Raw genomic sequence first — 9872 nt, forward strand, 5'->3', positions numbered from 1 at the left:
GCCATGACTGGTGGGGAATTGCAACCAGCCTGGATCTCCCCCAAGAGGGCCAGTTGGGGGCGTGACTTCTGGCCACCACTGTGGTTGCTACACCAGCCCCGATTCCCCAGCAGGAGAGCCTGTGGGGTGGGAGAGCAGGTTGGGGGCGAGTAGCCCCACCGGCTGGCGTCCGGGTCTGCCGGCGGGATCGGGTCTCGGATGACTGCTGGCACTCACACCCCCAACCCGCTCTCGGATGGCGCTGTACCATCCTGCCTGCAATATGCAAATTAGCCGCCATCTTTTTTGGTGGTTAACTGCCATCTGAGTTGGCAGTTAATTTGCATATCTCGCTGATTAGCCAATGAAAAGGGTATCGGTCCTACGCCAGTTACCATTTTTCTCTTTTATTAGATAGGATTACAGTTTACATTAAATATTGTTTTATCCTAGTTTCAGGTGTACAGCATAGAGGCCAGACAATCATACACTTCACTAAGTGCTTCCCCCTGTATTTCCAGCTTATCGCCATTTTTTAAAAATGTACCTTTTGAGTATATCAGTCCATTTGAAGGAGTAGATGTGATCAAGAAAAGAGATTTCAACAGTCTGTCAGCCAACATTATGGTGTAACAGTTTAGATAATAATGCACTTGGATAACTTGGTCTTAGGTAGCTATACCACTTTTTAATTTTCCTTCTAACTATCCAAATAATACTTTGAAAAAGAGAACTTGAAACAAATATATTTGCTATTGATTAAAAAACTTTATAGAAAATGCAAGAAAGAAAAAAAAGGCACTTTTTACTATAAGAACTCTTTTCTTTCTTTTCTGGAAAACACTTCTGTGTTTGTGCCTAGCTGTGTTTCCTGTTTGCAAACCTTGAATAAAACTTTATCACTTTTTTATAACCAAAGCCTCCAGAATCTTTTTTTTAAACACATTTTTATTGATTTTCAGAGAGGAGGGGAGAGGGAGAGAGAGAGATAGAAACATCGATGATGAGAGAGCATCATTGATCGGCTGCCTCCTGCACACCCCCTACTGGGGATCAAGCCCACAACCCATGCACATGCCCTTGACCGGAATCGAACCTGGAGCCCTTCAATCCACAGGCCGACGCTCTATCCATTGAGCCAAACCAGCTAGGGCCAGGATCTTTTTTAGTTTGTGTGACATTACTTAAGAAAATGAGCATACTTTTTTTGATCTGAAGAGAAATAGCTGAATAAACCTGAAGCAACTTCATTTACATTTGCATCAATTAAGCAACTTGTATTTTTTTTTTGAACACCTATAATTCAATATGAGGGGGATTCCCAAGAAGTGTCAGACCTCGCTCTCCCTTAGCATTGGTGTCTGAGCAAACAAGATGCCCAAGCAAATGTTATGAAACAAGACAGAGCAGTTAAGCTAAGGGCCAAATGAGTGGAGGAACATCTACCTGAGTTTAGGAAAAGCAAGAATTTGGCCTCAGTCAGCCTGAGAAAGGAGATGTGCCTAAGTGAGGTCTTCCATGCTGGATGGGATTTGTTTGGCTGGAGAAGCTGAGAAAGACACATTCATATTGAGGGGAGGTTTGGAATCTGGAATTGACTAGCCGGCCAAACAGAATTTTGTGTTTGGGAATAATGTTTTGGGTATTCAAGTTACTGGAAAAATACTCTTTTTTTTATAGCATTGTTAACAAATACAGAGAGAGAGGGGTGCCATTTCAAGATATCTAACCTGTTTCTTAGCCATATTCTCACTGAACATATACTTTTTTGTCCAGAAGTAAAAGGAAGTCATGGCATTTATTTGTTCATCTACAAACTCCTTCCAGTACATTCTGGAGACCTAATAATAAGAACACAAACACTTAGGCCAATTTTACCTCAATTCAATGCAGCCTCACCTTCAAAAAGGAGCAAATATCATCTTTGCTACTGTACGTTCCTCCTCTGTGCACTACTTGGCAGACTCTAATTTTAAGAGAAAATAAGTGTTTTTAACCTCTTTCACTTCTCTTTCCACTTGTGGCAGCTAGCAGAGCCTTTGCCAGGCCTCACCAATGTTTTCCAAAAGTGTAGACAGTTAACAGGGGCTCGGTGCTGTCAGTTCAGAAGAAAATCAAGCTCAGATTTAAGCAAGCAGGAGTCACTTGGCCCACAAGAAAAGTCAGATATGGAGCAAGCAAATGCCTTTTGACTAAGTATTTGTTTTCAGTGATCTTGAGACTATTAAGTGTTTTGTACTAATTATGGATAAGGTGTAGATTTCTGAGAAGAAAGAACAAAATCCAAAGTCGATTTTTTGTTCAGCTCTTTCCATTTACCTCCTCTATCTCTTTCCATTCCCCACAAGTTTCCAAGACTGTAGATTTGGTGGGAAATCCCTTACTGTTGGACGTTTGCAAAACTATGTAGTGGCTTCCCTTGATCTTTGGATAAAGTCTACATGGTACCCAAGTTCTTGCATGGCTTTGCCCCTGCCGTGTGCACCACTCTCTTCTGTGCTTCTTGGGTTCCCGAAACAATGGCTTTCTCTTTGTTCTTCCTTCTCCCAACTCCTTTTTGTCCTAGACCTTTGAACATGCTGTGCCCACCATCTAGATGCTCTCTTGCCTTTTCTTAGTCTACTTTTCGCCTGAATTACTACTATTTCTCTTTCAAGACTGAATTTAAATCAGCTTTCCTCTGGGAAGTCTTCCCTAATCCCCACACAAGGCTGGCACCCTTGTTAAACACTGTAATCCTCTCATCCTTGGCACTATTGCCATTACATCAACCCCAGCTCCCAGCATAGACCTTGGCTCGTAGTAGGCATTGAAATACCTGTTAACTAATGACTGAATAAACAATTGAGAGAATAAAGCTTGATGTGCATGTCAGACAGAAATACAAATAGCTATTTCTTTTTATAATTTATTTTTAAATTATAGTCAATGTGTAATATCATATTAATTTCAGGTGTATAGCATAGTGATTAGATATTTATATAATTTATGAAGTGATCATCCAATCAGTCTAGTATCCGATGCCATACAGTTATTACAATATTATTGACTATATTCCCTGTGCTGTACTCTATATCCCCATGACAAATAGCTGTTTCTTTTAACTAAAGGCTGAGAAGGTGCAATAAAACAGTTGCTTTCCTAGCCACACTTTTTTTTTTAAATATATTTTATTGATTTTTTACAGAGAAGAAGGGAGAGAGATAGAGAGTTAGAAACATCGATGAGAGAGAAACATCGATCAGCTGCCTCCTGCACATCTCCTACTGGGGATGTGCCCGCAACCCAGGTACATGCCCTTGACCGGAATCGAACCTGGGACCTTTCAGTCCGCAGGCCGACGCTCTATCCACTGAGCCAAACCGGTTTCGGCTCCTAGCCACACTTTCAATTCTTTACCACTTAATAGTGTCTTTCAGATTTTAAAAGAAGTTTTAGTGGTTGGTGTTCAGAAATGGCATGTAGTGCTGCTAAGTCAAATAATAAACTAAGTCCTGGATTTGGGGATTCTAGACCTTTCTAAGGTGAGTTACCTCGTGAATTAACTAGCCTCATATTTCACAAGACTTCCTTGATAAAGTCTTGATAAGCAGATTTTTGTTTGGTAAGTAGTCTGTTTGCTCATGTGAACAGACTCTTATCTTCAATAAATTTATCTGTAGGCATTTCCCAAAACAATTGGAATTATCTTTTGTTTTACAGTTTTATTTCTCTCTGGGAGTTCTTCAGGAGCAAAGAACTATGTCATGCTGACATAGGTGGTCTACAGACTTATCTAAGTCATGTGGACACAGATGGTTTCAGTTCTCACCCACTAAGTCAAGTCCTTCTAAGATGTTTCCTGCCTGAGTCACCGGTAACACCCACCACCCTGCTACTCCCCCAGGGGAAAGAACTTGGTGTAATTTTTACTTCCCTGTTCTCTAAGGCAACCTCTCACCCTCAACTCTCACTTTGCGATTGCTTCCCAAATGCTTTTTCAGCATCTCTTCTGCCTCCACACTTTCTTTCTTGTGGTCTTATTTCTGAAAGAAATAAATAAATCACTTCTCCCCTAAATTAGTTTCACAATGATTACACACAGAGTGGGGCAAAAGTAGGTTTAGTTGTGAGTACGCAAAACACAGCTTATTCTTGTATTATTACTTATTGTACTATTTTCCATCCGAACAATTATAAACCTACTTTTGCCCCACCCTGTATATTAAACTATTATATGCACACCCTAAATATATACATTTTTTATTTGTCAACTATTCCTCAATTAACCTTTTGGAAAAAAAGTTTTCCAATGCTAAAAAATAAAACCTGGACTTAATAGCAGTGACTCCAAGACCCCCCTGAGTTGGTCCCAACCTCTTCATTCACTTCACACTACATATATTTTATTACTTATTTAAACTAAAAAATTTAAAAAAAAGACAGCTTACCCATTTCTCTTCATTACTTAATATAGACATTCACAGCTAAAAATTTTCATCTACCCACTGCTTAGCTGCATCTCATAAGTTTTGGTATGTTGTTTCTTCATTTTCATTCATCACAGTATTTTCTAAAATCCCTTTTGATGTCTTCATTGATCCTTTCATTATTTATGAATATGTTGTTTAATCTCCACATATTTGTGAGTGTCCCAATTTTTTCCTGCTATTGATTTTCTTTAAATATATTTTTATTAATTTCAGAGAAGAAGGAAGAAGGAGAGAAAGATAGGATCATCAAGGATGAGAGAAAATCATGATTTTTAATTTCATTCCACTGTAGTTGGAGAACGTGCTTTGCATCATTTATAACCTTGTAATCTTATTGAAGTGTTTTATGACCTAGCATATTTTCTATCCTGGACAATGTTCCATGCGCACTTGAGAAGAATGTATATCTTGTTGTTGTTGATTGCAATATACTCTAGATATCTGTTAGGTCTAGTCTACTTTTTGATCTTCTGTCCCATTTTTGTATTTATTATTGAAAGTGGGGTATAGACATCTCCAACTATTGTTCTTTAATTTTTTAGTTTTCATGTCGGACAGTTTTTCTTCATGTATTTTGGTGTTCTGTAATTAGTTGTATATATGTTTATAATTGTAATATTTTCCTGATAGATTGGCAATTTCATTATTAGAAAATGTACCTCTCTGACTTTAGTAACATTTTGTGTTTCAAAGTCTATTTTGCCTGGTGTAGCCACATCGACTTTCTTATGATTATTGTTTGCATAATATACATTTTTTCTTTATTTTACTTTCAATCTATTGGTAGTTTTAATTGCCCATTTAAAAACTTTAATTAGATGTAAGTTTAAAAATATTTTACATGTTGGGTTGTTTATTTTATTAGTATTGAGTTGTGATGGTTCTTCATACATTTTGAATACAAGTTCTTAATCAGATATTTGTTTTGCAAATATTTTTCCTAGTCTGGCTTGTCTTTTTATTTTCTTTCTTTTTTTGTCTTTTCTGTAACTGAGAGTTATTTCTATTTCATGCTCCCACTTAGCTGCAGTAACAGTAATCTTATCAATGGAGGCTCACGCCCTCCCTCAGTGCTGTGTCCAGATTCGGGAATTTCTGAAGAGCCAACATGAAGAGAAGTGGGACACTAGATCTTTGCATCACTGGTCCCCACCAGGATTCTAGGGTGCTCTTTGTCCACTCTGGTGTTGGTTTTCAGTCTGGCCCCTCCAATCATGGTGACTGCCTGGCTTGAGGGTCGGGGACATCTGTGGCTTCCTTGCCCTGTGATATGGCAGAAACCTCTGTGAGGTGGCCCTGCTGCCTGCCACAAAACATTGTTGCTGATGAAGAGCTTGAGGTTTCAGGTTAGGTGCTTGGTCCAGAAAAACCACAGGGAGGAAGAACATAGCAAGGACCTGGCACATAATAAATGCTTAACAAACATTTAGCAGTTGTCACCAATGTTCTGTCGATCATTTTCTTATGTGAGCAGGTTAGTTTGGGAGTATTTTCTCAGCAAACAAATACTTCAGTGTCTGCTGCATTCAAGGCACTTGGAATTAATGTCCTGGTCTTACGCCATATTAAAGGATGATTAGGAAACATTTTTTTTAACAGGGCTTCTTTTAAACAGATTAAAAGAAGAAAACCTACACAGTTTCACACATGAAAAGAGCCATTTTGGGGGTAACATCTTGTCTTTTATTTTTTTTCTCATTGAATTTAATAAAATTATATAGGTTTCAGGTGTATGACTCTATAATACATCCTCTGTATACTGTATTCTGTGTCCACCACCCAAGTCAAGTCTCTTTCCATCCCCACTTATCCTCCCTTAACCCTCTCCTACCTCTCCCCACCCCTTTTCCCTCTGGTAATCACCATACTGTTATCTGTGTATGAGTTTTATTTTTGTTTCTTTTGCTTAATCCCTTTACATTTTTCACCCAGCCCTTAAATCCCCTCCATTTTGACAACTGGTAGTCTGTTCTCTGTATCTATGATTGTTTCTATTTTGTTTGTTAGTTTGTTTTGTGTGTTAGATTCCACATATAAGTGAAATCATATGGTATTTTTCTTTCTCTGACTGGCTTATTTCACTTAGCACAATACTCTCCAGGCCCACCATGCTCTCACAAAAGGTAAGATTTTCTTCTTCTTTACAATTGAGTAGTTTTTCATTCTGCATATGTACCACAGCTATTTTATTCAAGCATCCACTGATGGGCACTTGGGCTGCTTCCAAATCTTGGCTATCTATATATATAAAGGCCTAAGTGACCTAATGACCGAACAACCAGTTGCTATGATGCACACTGACCACCAGAGGGCAGATGCTCAACACAGGTCAGTGCATTCCCACAGCCAATTTCCTGCAGCAGGCCAACCCCCCACAGTCCCTCCCCAAAGCTGGCTGGGTGGTCAGTGCACTCCCACAGCCAACCTCCTGTGGTCAACTAACCTCCCACAGCCCCTCACCCCAGCCAGCCAACCTCCTACAGCCCACCCCCTCCGCCAGCCCACCCCCATGGCCCTGATCAGGGTGGGCCAGCTGGCCAACCTCATTTGGTTCCTCCCTGTGGCCAGCTGGGTGGTCAGTGCACTCCCACAGCCAACCTCCCATGACCAGCCAACGTCCCGCGGTCCCTTCCCCTGGCCGGCCCGCTTAAATTGGCCCCGGGCCCCAATCAGGGTGGGAGATGGCCCCAATCGGCCCCAATCACTGGCTAGGCTGAGGGACCCCACTCAGGCACGAATTCATACATTGGGCCTCTAGTTGTAAATAACACTGCCAGGAACTTAGGGGTACATATATTCTTTCAAATTAGTGTTTCTGGCTTCTTTGAATATATTCTCAGAAGTGGAATCATTGGGTAATAAGGCAGTTCCATTTTTGATTTTTTGAAGTAACTCCATACAGCTTCCCACAGTGGCTACACCAGTCTGCATTCCCACTAACAGGGCATAGGGTGCCCTTTTCTCCACATCCTGGCCAACACTTGTTGTTTGTTGATAACCATTCTGACAGGTGTGAGGTGATATCTCACTGTGGTTTTAATTTGCATTTGTCTCATGATTAGTAACACTGAGAATCTTTTCATATGTCTATTGGTCATCTGTATGTCCTCTTTGGAGAAGTGTCTATTCATGTCCTTAGCCCATTTTTTAATTGGATTGTTTGTTTTTTTGGTGTTGAGTTGTATGAGTTCTTTATAAATTTTGGATATTAACCTTTTATCAGATGTATCATTGGCAAATATGTTCTCCCATTCAGTGGGTTGTCTTTTCATTTTGTTGATGTTTTCCTTTGCTGTGGAAAAACTTTAGTTTGATGTAGTCCTTTTGTTTATTTTGTCTTTTGTAAATATCTGATATTCAGGATGTATTTTCATTGTTACAAATTGAACATAATTAAAGCATAGTGATTAATCACAAAAACAATATGAAATTATATATGTGTTTTCCGATGGTCTTAGGGGACCCCTGTGAAAGGGTCGTTCGACCCCCAAAGGGTCGCGACGCACAGGTTGAGAACCGTTGTTCTAGGGCATCACCAAGATTGAAGTCCTTGCCTTCCTCCACCAGGGGCGGTAGGTGGTGGTCTCAGCCTCCAGCTTGACCTTGATGTTCAGCAGAGCCTCATACCTTTGGGCCTGGCGCTCCCCTCTGCAGGTCTAGGCCAGCACTGACGCCAGGTGCAGCAGGATCCCGTTGAGCTGTTCCATCTGCATGGCAAGGTGTTTCTCCCCCTTCCTCAGGCTGTTCTCCAAACTGACCTTCAGATTTCTCCTCCAGTCCAGGTGTCCCCACGAACTGGGCCCTGCATCTCAGCTCTGTGAGGGCCATCTCAGCAGCTGTTATCTGCATTCTGTGAGGTAACCACTGAGGTGCTCTCCTCCATGTGCTGAAACCATTACTTGTCCAGCTCCTCTTGGTTCTTCTTGGCCAATTCATACTAGATATGTCTCCCATGATCTTGCTGGGGTCCTGAGATTTGGGGGCATTCATTCTCACAGTCAACCCAGAGTTGGCATCTGGTTTTGTAGACCATTTACTTTCTCCCTGTGGATCTTCTTCCTGAGAGCCTCAATCTCTGTCTCCAGATGCAGTCGAGTGACATTGGGGTCACCAATGACCTTTCAGAGCCTATTGAAGTCACTCTCCAAACACTGGCATATGGCCAACTCTATCTCATATTTGACTGAAGTCTTTAGCAGCAAGACGGGCATTGGCAATCTGCAGAGCAATACGGGCATTGTCCACAGAACCTGCAAAGATTTGAGCCCTCGGGGTCTCAATGATCTTGAAATAATGCCCACAGAGACATGGGGTCTCTTCTTCAGGTGTCCCAAGATTCTGTTCCCCAGTCTCTGATTATCAGCCTCAAGGCTCCTGACTCTCTCCAGGTAGGAGGCCAGGGAGACATTCAGGCATTGCATAGTCTTCTTGCTCTGGATGCTCCTTATACCCACCAGATGCTTTGACATCTCCAAAGCCAGACCCCCAGTTGCCTTGCACGCTGGTAGAGTAACACAGAGAGATCCAGGAGCCTGAGACCCCAGCATCTGCATAGACAGTGGCTGTGCTGCTGGCAGGCGGGCCAGGTGGCCGGGCAATTGCACGGAGCCCAGATTCCATAGTTCATGAAGAAGTTGGAGCAGGTGCTGAAGCGCCTGTTGTTGAAGGAGGAAGGAGAGAAACTGAAAGTGGGGTTCAAGCAGCGGATGAAAAGTATTTTTTGAGCTACCCTGTCACCAGTGTTTCAATGGTCAGTTTCATTTATTTTCTTTCGTTTTTACTTTTTTAAAAAAAAAAAATGGAGCTTTGGCTGGCAGAACCACTTCACCACTTTCTGACTGATTGAAGGGCTTTAATGTCAATCAGCTGTCAGATGATGAACCTGATAAATCCAGTAAAAGTACATGGTAGGAGGGGGGAAAGGAGAAACTTAGAGGAAGGGAGGAAGGGAAGAAGTTAGGTTGCCAAAGTCAAGTCTATTCTCAGTTGAGACTCTCCTTGCCACTTGACCTTGGGATTTGACAATACTGGTATTTTTGTTGGACTCTAGTCACTTAGTCTCTGATATCAAATATGGCCTCCATAACTCACTTGCAGGTGTAAGAAGCGTAATGGAGTAAAGAATGTGGGCTTTGGCAAAAGACTCACCTGTATTTGATTCTAGTGCCTGTCATTTACGTCCCATAATCTTAGGCACTTTATGTAGTCTCTCTATTTCAGGTTCCTCATTCAAAATATCAGGCTTCAGGCAGAGAGTGACCCTGAATGGCCATTGTGAGTCATGAACATCTCCCTCAGGGGGACTGAAATTGGTTTACCAGAGATTCATTTACGAGTTTTAAAGTGTGGACTTTGCTACAAAGAAGATGTCTGCAGACTTCCACTTCCAAATAAGGTGAAGTAATAGATAATAGAGACTGA

The 9872-nt window shown here is 41.4% G+C and overlaps 1 pseudogene; it reads right to left on the minus strand.

The window, feature by feature from the left end:
* The window catches only part of LOC102757973, a 21893-nt pseudogene extending 12268 nt beyond the window's left edge, over positions 1-9625 (minus strand).
* Positions 9626-9872: the final 247 nt, after the last annotated feature.

The sequence above is a fragment of the Myotis davidii genome, unplaced genomic scaffold (assembly GCF_000327345.1).
Source record: "Myotis davidii unplaced genomic scaffold, ASM32734v1 scaffold448, whole genome shotgun sequence".
Classification (NCBI taxonomy): Eukaryota; Metazoa; Chordata; class Mammalia; order Chiroptera; family Vespertilionidae; genus Myotis; species Myotis davidii.